We start from the raw sequence: 23,409 nt of genomic DNA, 5'->3' as shown, positions 1-23,409 counted from the left end.
CTCACTCACTATCACAAGAACACCATGGTGGAAACTGCCCCCATGATCCAATCACCTCCTATCAGGTCCCTCCTTCCACATGTGGGGATTATGGGAATTATAACTCAAGATGAGATTTCAGTGAGGACACAGAGACACACCATATTACCAGGAATAAAGTTACTTGATGATGGTGGATCAGCTTTTTGATGTGCTGCTGGATTTGATTTGCTAGTATTTTGTTTAGGATTTCTGCATCTGTGTCCATCAGGGATATTGGCCTGAAGATTTCTTCCTTTGTTGATTTTTTTTTTTTTTTTTGAGACGGAGTCTTGCTCTGCCGCCCAGGCTGGGGTGCAGTGGCCGGATCTCAGCTCACTGCAAGCTCCGCCTCCCAGGTTTACGCCATTCTCCTGCCTCAGCCTCCCGAGTAGCTGGGACTACAGGCACCTGCCACCTCGCCCGGCTAGTTTTTTGTATTTTTTAGTAGAGACGGGGTTTCACCATGTTAGCCAGGATGGTCTCGATCTCCTGACCTCGTGATCCGCCCGTCTCGGCCTCCCAAAGTGCTGGGATTACAGGCTTGAGCCACCGCGCCCGGCCTCCTTTGTTGATTTTGATATTAGGGTGATGCTGGCTTCATAGAATGAGTTAGGAAGGAATGCCTCCTCCTCAATTTTTGGAATAGTTTTAGTAGAATTGGTACCAGTTCTTCTTTGTACATCTGGTGGAATTTGGCTGTGACTCCATTTGGTCCAGAAGATTTTTTTAGTTAGTAGGTTTTTTATTTAATTATTATTACTGATTCAATTTCAGAGCTCAATATTGGTCTATTCAGGTTTTCAGTCCCTTCCCAATTCAATCTTGGGAGATTACGTGTTTTAAAGAATGTATATCAATTTTCTCTAGATTTTCTAATTTGTTTGCATAGAGTTGTTCATAATATTCTCTGGGGATCTTTTGTATTTCTGTGGGATCAGTTGTAACGTCATTTTTGTCATTTCTGATTGTATTTATTTGGATACTCTTATTTTTTTCTTTGTTAATCTAGCTAATAGTCTATCAATATTGTTTTTTTAAGAACCAACTTCTGGCTTTATTGATCTTTTATATGGATTTTTGCATCTCAATTTCATTAAGTTCTCCGCCAATTTTAGTTATGTCTTTTATTCTGCTAACTTCGGGTTGGTTTGTTCTTTTTTTCTAGTTCCTTTAAATGTAAGACCTTAAACTATAAAAATCCTGGAAGAAAACGTAGGAAACACCCTTCTCAACATCAGCATTGACAAATAATTTTTGGCTAAGTCCCCCAAAAAAGTTGCAACAAAATCAAAAAATGACAAGTGGGACCTAATTAAACTAAAGAGCTTCCATCTTTAGCTTTAAAAAAACCATCAACAGAGTAAACTGACAATCTACAGACTAGGAGAAGATATTTGCAAACTATGCATCTGACAAATGTCTAATATGTAGAATCCATAAGGAACTTAAACAAATCAAAAAGCAGAAGGCAAATAACCCCATTAAAAAATGAACAAAGGATATGAATAGACACTTCTCAAAAGAAGACATACAAGCAGCCAACAAACATGAGAAAAATGCTCATCACTAATAATCACAGAAATGCCAATCAAAGCCACTATGAGATGCCATCTCACACTAGTCAGAATGATTATTATTAAAAAGTCAAAAAATAACTGATGCTGATGAGACTTCAGAGAAAAGTGAATGCTTATACACTGTAATGGAATGTAAATTAGTTCAACCACTGTGAAAAGCAGTGTGGAGAATTTGCAAAGAATTTAAAACAGAGCTACTATTCAACCCAGCAATTCCGTAACTTAGTATATACCCAAAGGACAATAGATCATTACACCAAAAGGACACATATATGTTCACTGCTGTGGTGTTCACAATAACAAAAACATGGAATCAACCCAGGTGCCCGTCAACAGTGGATCGGATAAAGAAAGTGATATATACCATAGTGTACTATGTAGCCATAAAAAAGAATGAAATAATGTCCTTTGCAGCTGGAGGCCAAAATCCAAAGTGAGTTAATACAGGAACAGAAAACCAAATACTGCACGTTCTCACTTGTAAGTGGGAGCTAAATGTTCAAGCACATATGGACATAAACACAGGAACAATGGACACTGTGGACTGCTAGAGAGGGGAGATAGCGAGTGGGGAGTGGGCTGGAAAACCACCTATTAGGTACTATGCTCACTACCTGGGTGCGATATATCCATGTAATAATCCTGCACATATACCCTCTATATCTAAAATAAAAGCTGAAAAACACTTCATGTAAATAATGGAACAGAGTCTGTATGACCTCATCTAAATGCTCCTTCTTCCATGTTATGCAGGTCCTTTTTTATATATCCCATATTGCTCAGCAGCAATGTCTGGCTCTGTAGGGTTCTTTGTTTCTTATTAAAGTTCTAGTCATTACTTAGTCATTACTTAAACCGTTTTCAAAGTGGAGTCTTTAAGAACCAGCTGATTTACCTGGAACACTTGGTTTCTCTATAAAATCATCTATAAAATGTGGGGTGCTTGTTTTTTTTGTTATCCTAAGAATGGCTTTTTCTCTCTGCCCCAGGCACTGTTTATACAACTATATTCCCCTTGGTCTTGATAAGTGTTTCTAGATGGAGGAAATATCTAAAGTCCTTTGATAAGAAGTATAACTTCCTTATTAAGTTTCAACCTAGTGACGGCTTTCCATTATACGTTCTGTGTAATACCACAACGTATTGGTAGTAGGAGCTTGCTGGCATAATAGTACAATCATTTCATGCTCCCTATCACATGGATCACATGTATGCCATGTACAACCATTTATATGAAAGCCTGGAGGAGTCAACACAAAAACAATATTATTGTGGAAGAATTACTGGCAAAATTCTCTTTTACCCAAGTTTGCTTAGAGATATTTCTTCTTTTAAAATTTAAATAACTTTAAAAAATAAATCTGTGCTATTTCCAACAAATTATACTACCTCTAATATCCCTTCTCTGGATTCATTGAAAAAGTTTCTCAAAGAGGGGTTTATATCTTTCCACCCACTGAACTCCAGGAATCCAATTTTTAGAGAACATGTTCTTAATTTTTTCGACTTTCTGGTTTTGACGAAAATATACCCAAGCAAGGAACAGTAGAAATACAACTCAGAGTTCCCTGTGGTGCTTTTGGGTTGGGCCAGATTGTGATTTTCCTTGAAAACAACAAAAAGAACTTCAGCTCAGGGAAGGAAGAATTTCATTGACACCAAAACTAGTACTGTCAATTTGTTGGGGAGATGGAAATCTCTAGGGGATAGCCCAAGGAGGTACTAGGTTTTAGAGCCAAGAAATTCCCATGAGAATTGCTGAATTTCACATCATTCCCAGAAATAACTCAGAGCTTTATATTATTTATATAGGCTGTACAAAACATGGGCTTCCTGTAGGTAACTCCCTCCGCCTGCTTTGGTTCTGCACGCCTCATTGGGCCAGATTTCCAAAGTAGAATGTCCAGTATTGCACCATTGCTGATCATGAATATGGCTGAGAAAATTGCTAGGTTGAGTTGGTTGCCCATCTCACAAGGATCTCACTCTTGGTGAGAGCCTGTATAGACAGAAGTGGCCCAGAGGCTCTATTGGTTCTATATGACCATGATTTTGAGCCTAATAGTAGATACAGAAGTGAGCACCTGACCAAACTAGACTAATCAGAGTCTTTCTGTGGAGTTTTAAAAACTGCAAGTAAGGGAAGAAGATTACTTCTTCACTGATGGCAGGGTCTAGGACATGAGGCTTGATAACTTTTAGTGACTCTATTTTTCTCAATGCCAAGGAAACCCCTTTCTTACAAATGAGGGAAAAGAAATGGAGGCTAGAGATTTTTTAAAAAAAACTCTTAGGTCATTTAATTCCTTAATTCCAATGATTTCTGACATCTCTTTCCATCTATAGTATATTTTTCAGTATGCATCCAATACATTCCCATTTGTGCCTAAGATCGTTTGAGATATGTTTCTAACACACTGTGATCAAAAGCATCCTAATACAAAGACCCTGCATGGTAATAAACCATACCAATCAGTCATGCAGGAATTTCCAAGTCCTCTGGTCCTCCTACCTTCTGATGGGAGCAGATTTGATCAAAAGCTACTGGCAAGTGTCACCAGTCACCCTGTTGAGGAAGGATGAGAAGAGAGCCCCCAGACTCATCCTGGGTTGGTGTTTAAATGCATGTTTCTTTGCTATTTTGACATCTCTGAAAAAGCAATTCCTTTCCAGCTTTCTGTTCTGAGAGCCCAGACTTCCAAGTACTAGGCCTGAAGAAAATAAACTCTTTGAAGCGCACCTGCAGATTTCTTTTCTTAAGCACTACCCTTTCATCCATGCTTCCACATGTGAGATCCCCAAGGCTGGGATAAAGGTGAAGTGAGCAAGACATCCAAGACACAACATTGAAGGAGACACCATTCTCACAGTTTTGCAAATACCTTCAGCTCCTCACTTACCTCACCCTGGTCCTGGCTTGGATGATCATACATAGGTGCCTTACCTGGGTTCATGGTGCAAGGTGTGAATATTCAGTATGGTGAACTGCAAAAAAAAAAAAAAAAAAAAAAAAAAAAAAATTGAATGAGAATCAAAAAGCAGAATTTTCATTTTGACTTTATTACTAACTCAACATGATATCAAGAAAAACCTGTAGCCTGTCTGAGTCTCTGTTTCTTATTGGTAAATTAATAATAATCTCTTTATATCCCAGTTACTTCCAGAGAATGTGACAGGAATAACATAAAATCTCATACAGAGAGGTTAAGAGATTTGTCAGAAGTTGTAAAATTCAGCCATTGGAACTTTAGACATAATCTCTTTGACCAGTGCTAGACTTGCCAGTGACTCATTACTTATTTAATTAATTAAACAAATAGGCATTAAATGCCTACTGTGATCAAAACTGTGGGAAGCACCAAGTGTGGATGGTGGGTGCAAAGAAAAATTCAACAAACAATACGTTCTAGAGGAAACGGAAGTTGGGTGAAACTGCCATCTAGATCTTCCTGCCCCTATGCCCAGTGATTCCTGTGACTCTATTGCCTTCCTTGCCTCGACCCTATTGCCTTCCTTGCCTGGTTCTGAGTCTTGCCAGATGTCTGAACTTTGACTTACTTTTTATGCTAGGTCCATCTTTATCCAAAGGCCAATCATCAGGAGGCCGAGAGTGGCTACACGGCTTACCCTCATTAGAATTGTATTGGGAGAAAAGGAATTTAGCCCCAAGAACAATCACCCATATCCCTGATGTACCTGGAGCCCCTTAGTCCCAGACAGCTAAGACAGAATTAGCTGATGAGCAGGTCTAGAAGAAAGAACTCCCAGGGAATATATTTTATCACTGTTTTTGGTCTTTCTCGACCTTCAATGACACAATCTTATATTTTGAAGTCCAGGATAATTGGAAATAAAATGAAATCTCCTCTGTTCAGAGTTCATAGCACCTCTGAGCAGTGGCTGGGGATGGAATTGCACTGTATATTTAATACTCTGCATTAACAGGAAAGGCATAAAGTCCCCTGCAAATCTCTGCTCCTTTGCTGCCCTATCTGGGGCACGACATGCCAGCAATTTAACAAGCACAGGGGTGTAAATCATGCAGTGAGATCTCTCACCATGGGAGGACAAAGAATCCCTAAGAGAATGAATAAAAGCCACCCAGCACTAGGCATTTTGGGAGTCAGTGTTCGTGTCTAAATGTTAAACATTTACATTTTACAGCAAAGTGACATTTGTAAAGGAGTTCTATTGCTCATTTGCAGCCGTTCCTCGCTGCTGGCCAGGGGCTTGGGGCTGGGGCTGGGTGATGAATCAAAGACGCCCTTTGTGTCATGTCACTAAGCAACTCCCTCCTCTTCTGTCGCTCGCAGAGTCTGGGCTGGGCACACAGCCTGTGTCATCCACATGGTGGATTTGCAGGTCTTGATTAATGCCAGCGAAAGTTTCTTGGGGAAAAGGCAGCTGGGTTTGGGCTCTGGCCATGTCTCAACTTTGTGCTAGGAGTAAAACATGGAGCAAGTGGAGACTCACACAAGTGGACAAGGCCAGTCTCAGCCCTTTGTTACTGGCTCCCAAATTGACTGTCTAGAATGAAGCTTCAGTCTAAAGAAGGCAAATCTATAGCACACATGCTGACGTGACTCTCTTTGCCACCCAGAACAGACATCTCACTAATAGATCATAGCATAATCTTCCCTACCAAGCCAGATAGCTCTCAGAATTGTGCCTCAGGCACATTCTAGGCACTCATTGCCAACTGGCCAGTTGGTACATGAGATGAACCTATCACCTCTGTTTCTGGTCTATGTGTCAAAGTCTGTTTCCTGACTCTAGTTTTCACAGTAGGATTGGAGGTTTCAGGAATTCTCCATACACAACTATCTCTGATAACAGCTAACAATAGTAACAGTTAACACATGTGCCTCGCATAGGCCAATCACTTTACATGGATGAAAGTATTTAATCCTGACAAAAATCTGCCATCTATATCACAGAAAAGTAATAATATCTGTAATTTACTGAACACCTACTGTGTATTGGGTACTACATTTGATTCTTTAATCTCCACATGGTCCTGTTTCATCATGAACTGAAAGCTCAAAGAGATTAAACATTACCCACAGTTCCACAGCCAATCAAAAGGAAGAGCTGAGATCCAAACCCAAAAAAGGTCTAATTCCAAAGCCTTTATTCTTAAAAAAATATTAGACCTTGACCAAGGTCTAGTAAACTGTTTGCACATCAGCAAATCATTTTGACACTCTCATTTAATTCTCTTCTTTACTGCCCAAGGGGGAAGGGGCAGATTTTTTTTTTCTACCAGAAACTGGCCGTAGACTTTCTCTAACTTCCTGCAGCTTTCCTGCTAACATTCCTTTACCCTCCCTGTCCTTAGGACTCCTTCCAAATAGGTGAACCAGTAAGCTTTTCCACAGGAAGAGAGGGGAAGAGAGGATTAATGCTACTGACTGGATGGAGTTGAACTGAAGGCATCAATTTTCTTATTCCACTAGTGAGCAGGACTCCCTGCATCTCCATAGCTGCCATGAAGACTGGAGAAGGTGCAGACTTCTCAAGCTTGGTGCCACGGAAGAGCTGCCATGGCTGCTCATTTCAACAGGGAAAAATGAGCCACGATAGCCTTATCTCTGTCCCTTCATGCTGAAAACTTCAGCCAGACTGAGATTCTCTTTGTTACTCTCAGCTCTGGGAGGCCGAGGCGGGCAAATCACCGGGTCAGGAGATCAAGACCATTCTAGCCAACACAATGAAACCCCATCTCTACTAAAAAGACAAAAAATTGGCCAGGCATGGTGGCAGGTGCCTGTAGTCCCAGTTACTTGGGAGGCTGAGGTCGGAGAATCACTTGGGCCTGGGAGGCAGTGGTTACAGTGAGTCGAGATCACGCCACTGCACTCCAACCCAGGTGACAGAGCGAGACTCCATCTCTAAATAAATAAATAAATAAATACACAAACAAACAAACAATTGTCTCAGCTCCAAGTCTTTACACCTGATGTTTGCTCTACCAAGAACTGTTATCTGTTAGCTGTGACCTGTTCCTCCTCCACTGGCTCCATGGCCTCCTCACTCTGCCACCTCTTCTGGCCAGCTCCCACTCACCATTCCTTGGGAAAGCTGAGCTAGGGGCCTCCTCTACATTTTCCTTAGCACCCAGCAATTCCTCCATCCCAGCAACACTCCACTCTAGTAAACTTGCCTGGTCTGCTTTCTGCATTGGGCCATAAGCTTAGTTAGGACAGGCATGTGTCTCACTTGTGTCCCCAGTACCAAGTACTGTCTCTGGGTCTGCACTCAAAAAACAACTGATGAATAAATGGATGATTGAATTGAATGGATGGAGGAAGGCACTGTCAGGAAGCTAACTGCACTGGCATGTACAGAGAAATTCTCCCCACCTCACTTCTGTTGTGCCCAGTGAACTGTGATTGGCAGATGTCCCCCAAGCTGGTAGAAATGTGAGAGCAATGAGCACAAACCACAGGGAGTTCAGTGGTCACATCTAAGGGTGGTGAGAAAGCAGGCCCAGAAAGATTGCTCTATTCACATGCCATCCATCTAACAACTTTGGGTATAAACAAAAGCAAACACAAGTGATTATATCTTAGTTCCATTGCTTAGTGTGGCCAAAATCCATACCTGATGTTAAAAGAAAAGTTCAAAATTTGGACTTGGCATACAAATGTGTATTGATTTCTCAAAAATAGATATGTGTTCACCCATATGGGAGTATTGGCACTAAATAAGAATCATTTCCAGAATCTAAGCACTGGGTTATTAAATGTCACTCCCTTGCCATAAATTGAATGAGATTTGTCAGCTCAAGTTAGGTGAAGGAATAAAGGGACTTGGTTGGTTCACATAACTGGGAAGAATAGCACGGAGTAGACCCAGAGACTCAAATGATATCATCAGCATTCCTGCCCTCTTGAGGTTCAACTTTGTGCTACACGATGGCTTCCTCCTCTTTCCCTAAGGTCTGTATGCTCGTAGACAGCTCCAGGCTTTCATCATGCCAGTGTGGGAACCCTGAAAGAAAGAGAGAGCCCTTATCTGTTTACAACTCCAGGGAGCGATACCAATTGGTGCTGCTTGGTTTTCATGCCCCTACCCTTGACTCAAGCCCTGTGGTCAGAGTAATGGATACTATACCCAGCCTAGTGATCAGAGGAGACTAAGGTACTGAGACTCATCAAAGCTACCTGGAAAGGAGGATATGGGGGAGGGAAGAGAGGGAAGGAGCGAGTCAGTTTTCTAATAGAGGAAGGGGATAAAGGATAAGGAGAATAAAAAGAAACACCCAAACCAAAAACACAGATGTCCTCTGTAGCACCTCATGAGGAGTTAGCTTACAAATGTGCACAGACCAGAGTGTCCCCCAAATGTCCCCAAGATTGAAATGTGATCAAAGGAAGATAAACAGCAATATGTAAAGCTGTTGATATGGTAGAGCCCAGGAAATGGCGAGTCAGAGAATCTGACTGTTCCAGGGTGTGGCTGCTGTGATCTGAGGCTGCAAGCTGGTTGGCAACATACCTGGTCCTGTTGCTAAAACCCCCTCCTGTATGGTGCAGCAGTAACCATTTCCCAGGTTCATCCCAGTCAGCATGGTTGGTGTGGCCCTGATCACCCAGAGTGAATTTACAGACTAGAGTTTGAGTATGCAGAGCTGAAGCCCAGATCAAGGGCTGGGCCTGTGTTGAACTCTGAGGAGCAAGAGCTCTGTGAGACTGGCCAGGTGTTTGAAATTGCCCTCTCTGGCAGCTGAATGGCAGTGACTTCCCTGGCTCTTCCTTGCAATTCTTACAACTTTATCCCTTGGGAGCCAGCAAGATGCGCCCCCCCCCCCCCGCCCCCACGGGTGCCCATGCTGGTTATTTACCTACTGCGTCCCAGCTATGAGCTCGCCCTTCCAGGTGCTGCTCTGCAATGCTGGGGCCTGAATAATCCACTCCCAATTTCCCTTGCCAGCTGGCCTCCTGCTACACCCTGCCAATGGGAGGCACTAGGGTTTGAGCAGAAGGCGGTGGGAGGAGAGAAGGTATTTCCTCTTGTCTGCACTTCTGGTCAACTTTTCTCCAGCAGAAGAGGACAGCCATAGCCTCAGTGGCCAGCCTCATTGGGTCCCCCTAGCTATAGTGTCTCAGACACCAGCCCCAACTGGTCACGGATAGCTCCTTTGGTGTCTAAGCATCAACTGTCTTCCACCTCTCAGAGGTCCAAGGTCCAGCCATAAGCCACTCCTACCCCACATGCCCAAGAACCAGTCACGGGGGGGGGGCGGGCGGTGGGCTCTTCTCCATGTCCCTCATCTCTGACTATCATCCCACCCCTTCCTACTACACACATGCCTAGGAGTGGTAGCTGCTTCCTGAGGATAGTGATGTCTGGATTGACTCTGTATCCTTCTTTTGCTCTTTAACACTTTAAATATTTGCAACCAACTCCTACATTAAATCTCTTACATTTAAAACACCCAGAGTAACTTTTCTCTTTTCTTGCCTGGACCCTAATGGATACAATCACCTGCCATGGCCCCACCTACTCCTCAATTCAGTATTTCCCAACTTGTCACAAAGACATATTTTTAAATCCTTCAGGTTTCACCCTTACATTTTACTATGGAAATCTCCTGCTTTGTCATACAACTCTGTCACTCAAGGCCTTGGCTCCTCAGGCTGTAAGTTCAGAGGTTCTCAGGCCATTAGGTGAATAAATAAATTAAAGAATAAATGGACGATTGAATTGAATGGATGGGTGAAGGCACTGTCAGGAAGCTAACTGCACTGGCATGTACAGAGAGATTCTCCCCACCTCACTTCTGTTGTGCCCAGTGAACTGTGATTGGCAGATGTCCCCCAAGCTGGTAGAAATGTGAGAGCAACCAGCACAAACCACAGGGAGTTCAGTGGTCATATCTAAGGGTGGTGAGAAAGCAGGCCCAGAAAGATTGTTCTATTCACATGCCATCCATCTAACAACTTTGGGTATAAACGAAAGCAAACACAAGTGATTACATCTTCATTTCATTGCTTAGTGTGGCCAAAATCTGGTCCCAGCCTATATTATAAGGAATTGCCTTTGGACAAGCAAGCTGAAGCCACAAATGCATGCATGGATTCAGGTTATAAAGGTATACTAGATATTCTCCTGTTTTCTAGCTATTTCCCCATTCCCATTTTTCCCCCAACCTCATACTAGCCTGTGGAAGTGTCTTGGAGAGCCAAATATGGGAACGAAGCCAGTAATCTTTCCTTGTGTCCAGTATCCCTTCCTTGACTAGTAAAGGCAATTCTAGCAGAGACTACAGAGCCAGAATCACTAGGAATGCCTTGGAACCTATCTTGACATTTGGAATAATTGTAGGGACGTATTAGGGACACTCTCAAAATTACATTTTATATATAGACATGCAATCACATTTATACATAATGCAAAAGAACACACACATACACTTGTACAAACTCATGGGTTCACACATGCACACATGGGCTCTATGAATTGGAATATCCGAGAAGAGGCAAAAGGGGATTGAAAGTGATGCCTAGTATCCTAAGAAGCTGGGCTCAGACTGCTGAAGACTTCTTTGTGCTTCTCAGTCTTCAGCAGTCTGAGCCCAGCTTCTTTCTTAGGATACTAGGCACCACCTTTATTCCTTCATTCTGATGCTTGGAGCCTCTTAACTTTCAGAGGCTCTCAGGACATTGTCTTGAGTGTGTTTCAGTCTTTCTTCCATTCACTCATATAGAGTGCCTACTATGGATTGAGCACTGTGCCAGCTCTTGTGAATACAATGGTTGAATGCAATATAGTTCTTGACTGTCAGAGGCATAATGATAGGATAGAGTGAGAGCAAACAGCTAAACAGACAATCATAGCAGTATGATTCATACTACAATAATGACATAGGGACCAATGGAAGTTCTAAGGAGGTAGTGCTTAAATCTGTTGAGGAAGTCAAGGAAGCCTCTCTGGAAGATACTTTAAAAATGAACTTTATTGAGGTATAATTTATATGCAACAAAATGTATACACTTTAAGTACACTCGTTGATGAGTTTTGATAAATATATATGGCTGTATAATCATTACCATGGTCAAGATATAGGCCATTTCCATGATCCCAAAAAGTTTCTTTGTAACTCTATCCAGAAAATTCATACCACCTCTGGCCTCACAAATCCACTGATCTGCTTTCTGCCATTATAGATTAGATTTGTCTTTTCTTTATCTTATATCTTTTAGAAATCAGAGAAGGGTAAGTTCCAAGCTTTGATCAACATCCTTAAACTAAAAATTGCACGCACAAGATAATTAGAATATACATAAATGGCATAAATTAAGGAGATGTTGAAGCCTGAAACTAGAGTAATTGTAATTTCACAATTCACTTCTCTCCCCAAGCCCCCACTAATGAACAAACATCTTAGGAAAGGCTTTAACTTCCTATAGATCATGGAAAGTGAGGATAAATTAACTTTACCTACATTTTAAGGAACATCGAGCTTTCTCTTTATAGTTGGGTAATAAATTCAAAATAGGATTTAGTTTAAGACAAAAGAATGGGACCCCGAGAGCAAATTATTAATATTACACAAGGGAAAATGGATAACTGCTTGGAAGAGGCGAAGTCTGAACTGGGATAAACTGGCAGAGAGGAGAAAAAGAAATTTCAGGTAGAGACCAGATGCAAACAAGGAAGTGAACAAGTAAGTTAATGAAATAATTAATCTTTAAATGTCATTGTGGGGCTGAGGGAACTATCAACAGTTTGGTGCTACCGGAGTGTCAAGTGCAAGGAAGAAAGTGGGGGATGAGGCTGGAGAAATTCACACAAGGCATTTAATGAAGTATCTCAAACGGATGAGAGCTTTGGGAATTCCCCGGGGTAGAAGCAAAGACTTAGCCATGGGGAGTCACGTCCACCTCTCTGGTGTCATTCCTTCCTTTCTGTCCAGCAAGTAAGGCCTAGGCCTGCTTTGGACAGGAGCCAGCAGCCCCCATGGTCCCTTCCAACTGTACCGCCTCACCTTGGCTCCTCAGTGGTGTTCTCTGAGCTGAACACAGCAGCCGGGGTGCTCCCGGCTTTGGCTGATGGCTATTTTCCTTGGAGAGTCAGCTTGCCAGTTGCCTTGAAATAACTGAAGAAAAATCACTTTTCCTGGGTTTTATCATATGTCCATATCACCAGACCAATTTTAAAACCTTTTTCTTAAAAAAAAAAAGTGGGAGAACTTTTTTCCCCAGATAAAATATATTAAAAATCGCAATATACTAAAAAGATTACACAAGGGAATTACACAAGCAAATCAGAAGGCTGAGGGCCCCTTCTACCCTCTCATCTTCCCCACTGCCCTCTAGCAGCTTACCCTCTCCTTTCACCCCTACTTTCACAAGAGCCCCTGGGACACCTACCAAGAGCCCCAGGACTCTTAGGAGCATAGCCTGGAAACCATCAAGCAGAGGTAACCTCCTAGGACAAAGGCTCTGCGTGTTCCCTTGGTCCCTAGGGGATGCTCCATCAAGGGTACCTGTTACTAAGGTCTTGTTTTGGTTTATCTGGCTTCTCAGGCCCCATGTTAGTTCTGTTCTTTATCCACAGACCTCGCTCCCCCACTCCCCATGGGAAGTAACCTTTCCTTTGTCCTTATCTGCTCCTCTCTCCCTCCACACTGCGGTTCCCTCCTTCCCTACAGAAATTGCACCATTTTTAGCTTCCCATAAAGGAAGCTTCAACTCAAGCTTATTTGTCATCCCCCAGCTGTTGTCTATGATCCGGCTTTCGGGGTTTCACTGTGATATCTTGAACTTTGAACTCATAGGCTCAGACCCTCCCCTGGAGAGCTTGTGTGGTTGGTGTGTTTGTCCCCCAAGGTTCAGGGTAATTAAGGTAGCATTGGGGATGAGGGAGGTGAACATAGCATAGGTGGGTGGGGGAGATTGCCCAGGTAAGCCTGGAGACTGGGGACATATTACCTCTATTCTGAGGGCAGGGAACAGTTTGAAGACAGCCCAGCCTCTTGCTCTAGTGAAAAAAAAATCTGTTCCTTCAAAGTTCTGACTTTCCAAACCAGAGGCCCCAAGGATCATGTATGAAAGTGAGAGGTAAGTGGTCCATGTAGTTATGTGTAACAATTTATCTTTCTCATCTTTTCTTAAATGAAATTCAGATTGAAATTCTATTCCTCCTCCCTGAAGTCCATTAGTTCTGGATTCATTTTTTTCTGTCTTTACACACAATCACACCATATATTGGAATAGCAGGTATAAAGGCATGAATCCTACTCCACAAATTCAGGTGTGTGAGACATTCACACTGCTTTATTCTCTTTAATTAAAATAAATCTAATTTCACCACTATTCCTGTCCCCAAACACTGGCTGGCAGGAAATTCAGTCTTTGTCACTGCTGCTGTTCTCTCTTCTGACCTCCAGGATCTCCGAATCTTAAGCACCTATTGCATTCTCTGCTTCTGTCCCTTAGGGAACATTTCCACCACTAAATCTAGGAAGCCTGCCATGCAAGGATCCCCTACATCTCTTCTTAAGCCTCCAGGGTTGGCCCCCATTATCCCCCTTTATTCTTACGAGCTCCTTCTGGCTAAATCATAAAAATAGCAACCATTTGTTAAAAGTTCACAACAGCCAGATAATATGCTCTCCACCACCTGCGTGATCTCATCTGCTCACCACAATAGCTCCTGAGTTGGGAAGAGTGTCATCTGCTGCATTGTATAGGAAAGGAAATGGAAGCCTGAAGAGAAGTCTCTTGCTTGAGGTCATGCTGAGCAGGAACTCACAGAGCCCATGTTCCTGGGGTCCTGTCTGAGTCCCCCCCACTGCCTCCCTTCTGCCCTTGGATTTAAGGCCCCTTTGACTTCTCCTTCTCAATGTCCATCAGTAACTGTACATTTCTTTTGCTGTGGGACAATCCAGGATGCCTCCCCAGGACCTAGAGCATTTTGCTATGGTGCCTTCTCTACTTCACTCTCCTCTTTCTCCCTCTGCTTCCCAACCCAGTCTTTCTTCTGAATTCCTTCCCAGACCCTCTTCCCACTCACTCTCAGCATGTGCTCTCTGACTATAATGCCAAGCCCTGCTTATTCTCCAAGATATTTCTCCACCACCATTCAAGGTGCACACCATCTCCTTTGGGAAGCATTTCCAAATCTGCCTGGTAGAACAGACAGCTTGCCTGGCTGGGCAAGCACTTCTGTAAACGAACACCAAAGCCCTAAGTTGTAGAGTTTGGAGAAACATGTTATATCAGGGATTCTAACTTTCTTGTTTTACAAAAAAAGAAACTAGCAGAGGAGGGAAGGGAACTGCCTAAAGTCAGCAAGCCAGGAAGGGCCAAGCAGGATGGAACCCACATCTATACTCACACTACATCTGACTCATATTCCATCTCTTCATACTGGTGGGGAGGGCGGCCCATCTTTGCTTCCTCTTGGGGCATTAACCAAGGAAATGAGGACCAGAAGTTGCCTAGGAACTTGCCACTTCCCTTCCCCTAGGAACTAGATGACCAGTTAGGCAGCCACACCTGTTCCCTTAGTTCTGCTGAGAACAACAACAACAACAACAACAACAACAAAAAGCTTTTAACAAATTTGTAGAAATTCTAAAATTGGAATTGGTACACAATATCCAACTTAATAACATTTCAACTGATCACAGAGACAAAATCATCACAATTTCTAGAGGAAACTGCTATAGGATTGACACACATATAATTTATTTGACAAGCACAGACTTTTTAAAAAGAGAAAACCACTATTAAATGTTACCAAAATCACTTTCGATTTGGAATATGACAGCACGCTCATCGTTTCTGAGATGCTAGCCACCCAGGACCCAAAGACTGCCAGCTCTTCTCTCTCCCCTGGACCCTCAAGCCTACTGCTTCCCCTCTCACCCCTCCCGCCCTGTCCACTGAACCAAGTACAAGGGCACACTACATTCCACCTATGGAAGCTCAGCACCTGATATAATTATAGTAGTTAACATTTATCATACCCCTACAAAATGCTGTACATGTCTTATATTAATTAATCCTCATAGCAACACTATGAAGTGAGTACTATTATTATTTTATAAATGAGGAAACAAGGCCCAGAAAGGATACACAACCTGCCAAGGTCACTACTGCGCAGGGGACTCCGTCGGACTCCAGGGTCTTTGGTCTCACTTCTCATGGTTGGATGAGGGGGGATTAAATGAGAGATGCATATAAAAAGACTGGCACATGCTGGTGCTTAATACCTGTTACTGCCCTTTCTGCTTCTGAATAAATATATCTTCCACTCTTTCTCACTGCACTCTCTGTGTTTTCTCTATTAGGGAGATATCCCTTTGAGTTTTTAAGGAAGGGGGCTTTAATGATGCCAGGGATGTATGCTTTGAACATCATCGCTAACTTTTCAAACATTTTGAAACAACTGCCAGAACTTTACTTCTCTCGTGTCCATTGTCTGGTTTCTTTTGGTCTCTATGAATGCAAACACAGGCTATTTTATGAATATTTGCCTTTGATTCAGGGACCATGAATACAAGTGTTTATAAAAATGGGGTTCCATGTACAGGGGGAGATGGAGAGGACCTTGATTAGTCATCCCCTATAGGAACCCAGAATTCCTGGGTCTTGCCAAGAAAAGCCTTTGAATAAAGACGAGGGTCATGCCAGGTTGGACCATCAATAAAGTCCATCCAAGCACGGTTTCCCTGGACCCATATGCATCAAAAACGTAATGCTGAAGCATGAACTATGGGACGTAATGCTGAAGCATGAACTATGGGATGAACTGCCTCTGACACTCATTGCCATAGGATTACCTTAAGTAAATGACTTCACCTTTCCAAATCTCAGCTTCCTTATCCCTAAAAGTGGGATCATAGTTATACATACATAACAGGATTGTTGTGAAAATGATATTGAATGATTCATTTCAGCACTTAGTGCAGTCCCTGGCATACTATGCTCAGACATTCAGCTGTGATTATTACTAGCAGTAGCATAAACTGTTGTAATTGTAATAGTGGTTGTAGTAAAGATGTGTTCTCAGCAGGTGCTGTCCCAAGCACAAAAACAAGAATGGGACAATTCTAATTGATCCAAAACTATGCTTTCAATTTGAATTGATCTAATTAGTACACATTTTATTCACAATTTTACCCCAACTTATTTCAAATACGATAATACCTTTTGCAGTTAGAATTTAACATTAGAACTAGAAGATGGAAAATCATGTTGAAGAAAAAGAGTGGAGACATTAGAAACAAGTAAGGCTGAATCTCACCTTCAGTTCTGACCTTCCTAGTAACGAGTACAAAAGGGAAGTCGGATGGGCCATGACATACTCATTATCTGATGCTTTGTACATATTAGTTTTGTGTGAATCCAGATTAGCAAAGCTATTTCTCTTAGAATTTGTTATAGCAATTGCTACTAACAAAAAACAATTTCATCAGCTATCTCAGTAGGGAAACTTGTCTATTTTCTCCATTGATCTGTAAATCCTGTGACAGGAGGAGCTGTGTTATAATCATATTTGTATATCCTAAGCATACGCCCTGTCCTCGGTAGGTACTTAAACATTTTTGGAATGATGTCTTAGTCCACTTTGTGCTGCTATAACAGAATACCATAGACAGGGTCATTTATAATAAGCAGACATTTATTTCTCACAGTTCTGGAGGCTGGAAAGTCCAGGATCAAGGTGCCAGCACCGGGCAAGGGCCTTCTTGCAATGTCTTCTCATGGTGGAACGCAGAAAGTAGGACAAGAGAGAGAGGGAGTAAAAGGCAGCCAAATTCCCTTCCCTTAATAACAATTCCATTCATGTGATAAAAGCATTAAACCATTCATGAGGGCACAATCATCATAGCCTAATCATTTCTTAAAGGTCTCACCAATGGCAATTAAATTTCTAACACGTGCTTTTTGGGGAACACATTTGATCCAGAGTAAATGATGAGATAAATTGTCTATAAATTCCTTAGCCCTCAGACCGGTAATTTGATAATGGTTGCTCAAAGTCACATGCAAAATTTGAGTCCAGGTCCCCTTGACCCACAAAATTTTGTTTTTTTTTCTAATACTCTACTATTCTAGTTATCTATTTCTATATTATGAATTATGCCAAGACTTAGTTGCTTGCAAACAATCATTATATTTCATAATTCTATGGGTTGCATGGGCTCAGCTGGGTTGCTCTTCTTCAGGGACTTTGACAAAGTGAAAGTCATACAGGACAAGAGTCACCTGAAGACTACTTTGATCACATGTCTAGAATCTGGGCAGGAATGGCTGGAATACCTGTGGCTGGTCATGCATCACTTCCTCACAGCATGATAGTGCCAGGATAAGCAGACTGCTTACATGTTGCCAGGCTTATTCTAGAGTGAGTATTCAAAGAAACCATGGCAGAAGCTGCAAGGCTTCTTCTGACCTAGTTTAAGAAGTCATATAGAAACATTTCTACCATATTATATTAGTTAAAGCAATTACATGCCCACATGGATTCAAGAGATAGAGGGATAGACTCCATCTCTTAATGGGAGAGGACTTATTTGTTTCTGGGAGGCAAGTTACAGCAATCTATGCAATAAACTATGTTCAAGATAAAGCTACAGTAATCAGGATAGTCTGGTACTGATGTTAGAACACACAAGGAAATCAATAGAATGAAATAAACAGTCCAGAAATAGATCTATACATTTATACTTAATTGATCTTTGACAAAGGTTGGACAGGTATAGTCTTTTCGACATATGATACTGGAACTGACTATCCATACAGAAAGATATATAAAATTTATCAATAACAAAAAATTTAAGTTGTGTAATGTACATAAGTTAATTTGAAAGGAGTCATAGACTTAAATATAAAAGGTAAAACTATAAAGCTTGTAAAAGTAAACATAAGACAATATTTTTGCAACTTTGTTGTAGATTTCTTAGACAAGACACAAGAGAAAGACCCTACAAGAAAAAAATTGATAAATGGACTTCCTCCTTTTGCTAATCAAAGATAACATTAAGAAAACATAAAGGCAAGCTACAGATGGGAGAAACCATTTGCATTGTGTGTATATATATATATATGTATGACAAAGAATTTGTAAATAGAATCTATAAAGAACTTTCACAACTCAAAATTTAAATGACAGAAACCCAATTTAAAATTCAAACAAAAGGCTTGAATAATAGACTGACTTAGCTATCCAGCCTACATCTTCCTCCTGTGCTGGATGCTTCCTGCCCTTGAATATCAGACTCCAAGTTCTTCAGCTTTGGGACTCGAACTGGCTTCCTTGCTCCTCAGCTTGCAGATGGCCTATTGTGGAACCTTGTGATTGTCAAGGAGGCCCTCACCAGTGCTGAGAAGAAGTCATGCCCTTGGACTTCCCAGGTCCCAGTCTGGCACAATTCTCAGGAGAACACCTAGTGACGTCAGTTCTCCAAAGGAGAATTTCTTCCACCAGAATTGCAGATCATGGCAGACAGGAGACAGGACTAGATTGCAGCTCTGACTTGGACAGACAGAGAAGTGTGTGGAGGCTTGCATGCTGAATTTTAGCTCCAGAACGACTGCAGGAATAAATCAGGAATCCTGAGAGGACCCACAGGCTCTCTGAAGGAAGCAGACTCCTCCTGCAGGACCCGGGAGACACCCCAATACTGTGCTGGTATCGATGGCTCAGAGATCCATAGATGGTTCACATCACAGGACTCTGTGCAGACAACCCCCAGTACCAGCCCAGAGCCTGATAGACTTGCTAGGTGGTTAGACCTAGAAGAGAAATAACAATCACTACAGCTCAGCTCTCAGGAAGCCATATCCATAGGATTAGGGGGAGAGCACTACATCAAGGGAAGACCCTGTGGGACAAAAGAATCTGAACAATAGCCTGCAGCCCTAGACCTTCCCTCTGAAAGAGCCTACCCAAATGAAAAGGAACCAGAAAACCAACTCTGGTAATATGACAAAACAAGACTCTGTAACACCGCCAAAAAAGAAATCATAGTAGCTCACCAGCAATGGATCCAAACCAAGAAGAAATCTCTGATTTACCTGAAAAAGAATTCAGGAGGTTAGTTATTAAGATAATCAAGGAGGCACCAGAGAAAGGTGAACCCCAATGCAAGGAAATCCAAAAAAAAAGGAATGAAGGGAGAAATATTCAAGGAAGTAGATAGCATAAAGTAAAAACAATAAAAACTTCAGGAAACATTGGACACACTCACAGAAATGCAAAATGCTCTGGAAAGTCTCAGCAATAGAATTGAACAAGTAGAATAAAGAAATTCAGAGCTTAAAGACAAGGTCTTCCAATTAACTCAATCCAACAAAGACAAAGAAACAAGAATAAGAAAATATAAACAAAGCCTCCAAGAAGTCTAAGATTATGTCAAATGACCAAACCTAAGAATAATTGGTGTTCCTGAGGAAGAAGAGAAATCTAAAAGTTTGGAAAACATATTTTGGGGCATAATCGAGGAAAACGTCCCTGGCTTTGCTAGAGACCAAGACATCCAAATACAAGAAGCACAAAGAACACCTGGGAAATTCATCGCAAAAAGATCATCGCTTAGGCACATTGTTATCAGGTTATCTAAAGTTAAGACAAAGGAAAGAATCTTAAGAGCTGTGAGGCAAAAGCATCAGGTCACATATACAGGAAAACTATCAGATTAACAGCAGATTTCTCAGCAGAAACCCTATAAGCCAGAAGGGATTGGGGACCTACCTTCAGCCTCCTCAAACAAAACAATTATCAGCCAAGAATTTTGTATCCAGCAAAACTAAGCATCATATATGAAGGAAAAATACAGTCTTTTTCAGACAAACAAATCCTGAGAGAATTCACTACTACCAAACCACCACTACAAGAACTACTAAAAGGAGCTCTAAATCTTGAAACAAATCCTGGAAACACATCAAAACAGAACCTCTTTAAAGCATACATCTCACAGGACTTAAGAAACAAAAATACAATTTAAAAAGCAAAAACAAAAAGCCAAGGTATACAAGCAACAAATAGTATGATGAATGGAATGGTACCTCACATCTCATTATTAACATTGAATGTAAATGGCCTAAATGCTCCACTTAAAGGATACAGAACTGCAGAATGGATAAGAATTCACCAACCAACTAACTGCTGCCTTCAAGAGACTCATCTAACACAAAAGGACTCACATAAACTTAAATAAAGGGGTGGAAAAAGTCATTTCATGCAAATGAACACCAAAAGTGAACAGGGGTAGCTATTCTTATATCAGACAAAACAAACTTCAAAGCAACAGCAGTTAAAAGAGACAAAGAGGGACATTACATAATGGTAAAAGGCCTTGTCCAACAGGAAAATATCACAATCCTAAACACATATGCACCGAACACTGGAGCTTTCAAATTTATAAAACAATTACTAACAGACCTAAGAAATGAGATAGACAGCAACACAATAATAGTGGAGGACTTCAATACTCCCCGGACAGCACTAAACAGTTCATCAAGACAGAAAGTCAGCAAAGAAACAATGGATTAAAACCATACCTTGGAAGAAATGGACTTAACAGACATTCCATCCAACCACTGAAGAATACACATTCTACTCAACAGCGCATGGAACTTTCTCCAAGATAGACCATATGATAGGCCATAAAATGGGCCTCAATAAATTTAAGAAAATTGAAATTATATCAATCACTCACACAGACCACAGTGGAATAAAACTGGAAATCAACTCCAAAAGGAACCTTCAAAACCATGCAAATACATGGAAATTAAATAATCTGCTCCTGAATGATCATTGGGTCAAAAATGAAATCAACATGGAAATTTAAAAATTCTTCAAATTGAATGACAATAGTGACAAAACCTATCAAAATCTCTGGGATCCAGCAAAGGCAGTGCTAAGAGGAAAGTTCATAGCCCTAAAGCCCTGCTATCAAAAAGACTGAAAGAGCACAAACTGACATTCTAAGGTCACACTTCAAGGAACTAGTGAAACAAGAACAAACCAAACCCAAACCCAGCAGAAGAAAGGATATAACAAAGATCAGAGCAGAACTAAATGAAATTGAAACAAAGAAAAATACAAAAGATAAATGAAACAAAAAGCTGATTCTTTGAAAAGATAAATAAAATTGATAGACCAGTAGCAAGACTAACTAAGAAAAGACAAGAGAAAATCCAAATAATCTCAATAAGAAATGAAACGGGAGATATTACAACTGACACCACAGAAATAAATTGATAAATTCTTGAAAAAATTCAACCCTCCTAGTTTAAATCAGGAAGAATTCGATGCCCTGAACAGAGCAATAACGAGCAGCGAGATTGAAATGGTAATTAAAAAATTACAAACAAAAAAAGCCCAGGACCAGATGGATTCACAGCAAAATTCTATGAGACATTCAAAGAAGAATTGGTACCAACCCTAATGACACTATTCCACAAGATAGAGAAAGAGAGAATCCTCCTTATTTCATTCTATGAAGCCAACATCACCTAATACCAAAACCAGGAAAGGACATAACCAAAAAAGAAAACTACAGACCAATATCCCTGATGAACATAGATGTTAAAATCCTTAACAAAATACTAGCTAACAAAATCCAAAAACATACCAAAAAGATAATCCACTATGATCAAGTGGGTTTCATACCAGGGATGCAGGGATGATTTAACATACACAAGTCAATAAATGCAAAACACCACATAAACAGAATTAAAAACAAAAATCACATGATCATCTCAATAGGTGCAGAAAAAGCATTCAACGAAAATCCAGCATCCCTTTATGATTAAAACTCTCAGCAAAATCAGCACACAAGGAACATACCACAATGTAATAAAAGCCATTTATGACAAAGTCACAGCCAACATAATACTGAATGGGGAAAAGTTTGAAGCATTTCCTCTGAGAACTGGAACAAAACAAAGATGCCTACTCTCACCACTCTTCTTCAACAGTACTGGAAGTCCTAAACAGAGCAATCAGACAAGAGAAAGAAATAAAGGACATCCAAATCAATAAAAAGGAAGTCAAACTGTCACTGTTTGCTGACAATATGATAGTTTACCTTGAAAACCCTAAAGACTCCTCCAGAAAGCTCCCAGAACTGATAAAAGAATTCAGCAAAGTTTCCAGATACAAGATTAGTGTACCCAAATCAGTAGCTCTCCTATACACCAAAATGACCAAGAGGAGAACCAAATCAAGAACTCAACCCCTTTTAAAATAACTGCAAATATAAAATAAAATATTTAGGAATATACCTAACCAAGGAGGCAAAAGGCCTCTACAAGGAAAACTACAAAACACTGCTGAAAGAAATCATAGACGACACAAACAAATGGAAACACATCCATGCTTATGTATGGGTAGACTCAATATTGTGAAAATGACCATACTGCCAAAAGCAATCCACAAATTCAGTGCAATCCCTATCAAAATACCACCATCATTCTTCACAGAATTAGAAAAAACAATTCTAAAATTCATATGGAACCAAAAAAGAGTTCGCATAGCCAAAGCAAGACTAAGCAAAAAGAACAAATCTGGAAGCATCACACTACTTGACTTCAAACTATACTATAAGGCCATAGTCACCAAAACAGGATAGTACTGGAATAAAAATAGGCACATAGAACAATAGAACAGAATAGAGAACGCAGCAATAAACCCAAACACTTACAGCCAACTGATCTTCAACAAAGCAAACAAAAACATAAAGTAGGGAAAGAACACCCTTTTCAACAAATAGTGCTGGGATAATTGGTTAGCCACATGTAGGATAATGAAATTGGATCCTCGTCTCTCACCTTGTACAAAAATC

General features: G+C 41.0%; 1 long non-coding RNA gene across 1 annotated transcript in view; it reads right to left on the bottom strand.

The window, feature by feature from the left end:
• Positions 1 to 1,272: 1,272 nt before the first annotated feature.
• Positions 1,273 to 23,409, bottom strand: part of LOC141408521 (uncharacterized) — a 65,545-nt gene continuing 43,408 nt past the window's right edge. Inside the window, exon 2 of the long non-coding RNA XR_012423704.1 lies at positions 1,273 to 4,583. This is a non-coding gene — a long non-coding RNA (uncharacterized lncRNA). The remainder of the gene's footprint in view (positions 4,584 to 23,409) is intronic.

Source organism: Macaca fascicularis, chromosome 14 (genome assembly GCF_037993035.2).
Source record: "Macaca fascicularis isolate 582-1 chromosome 14, T2T-MFA8v1.1".
In the NCBI taxonomy this organism is placed as follows: Eukaryota; Metazoa; Chordata; class Mammalia; order Primates; family Cercopithecidae; genus Macaca; species Macaca fascicularis.
Note: the sequence above shows the minus strand (reverse complement) of the source record. Positions and strands in the feature narration are given on the sequence as shown.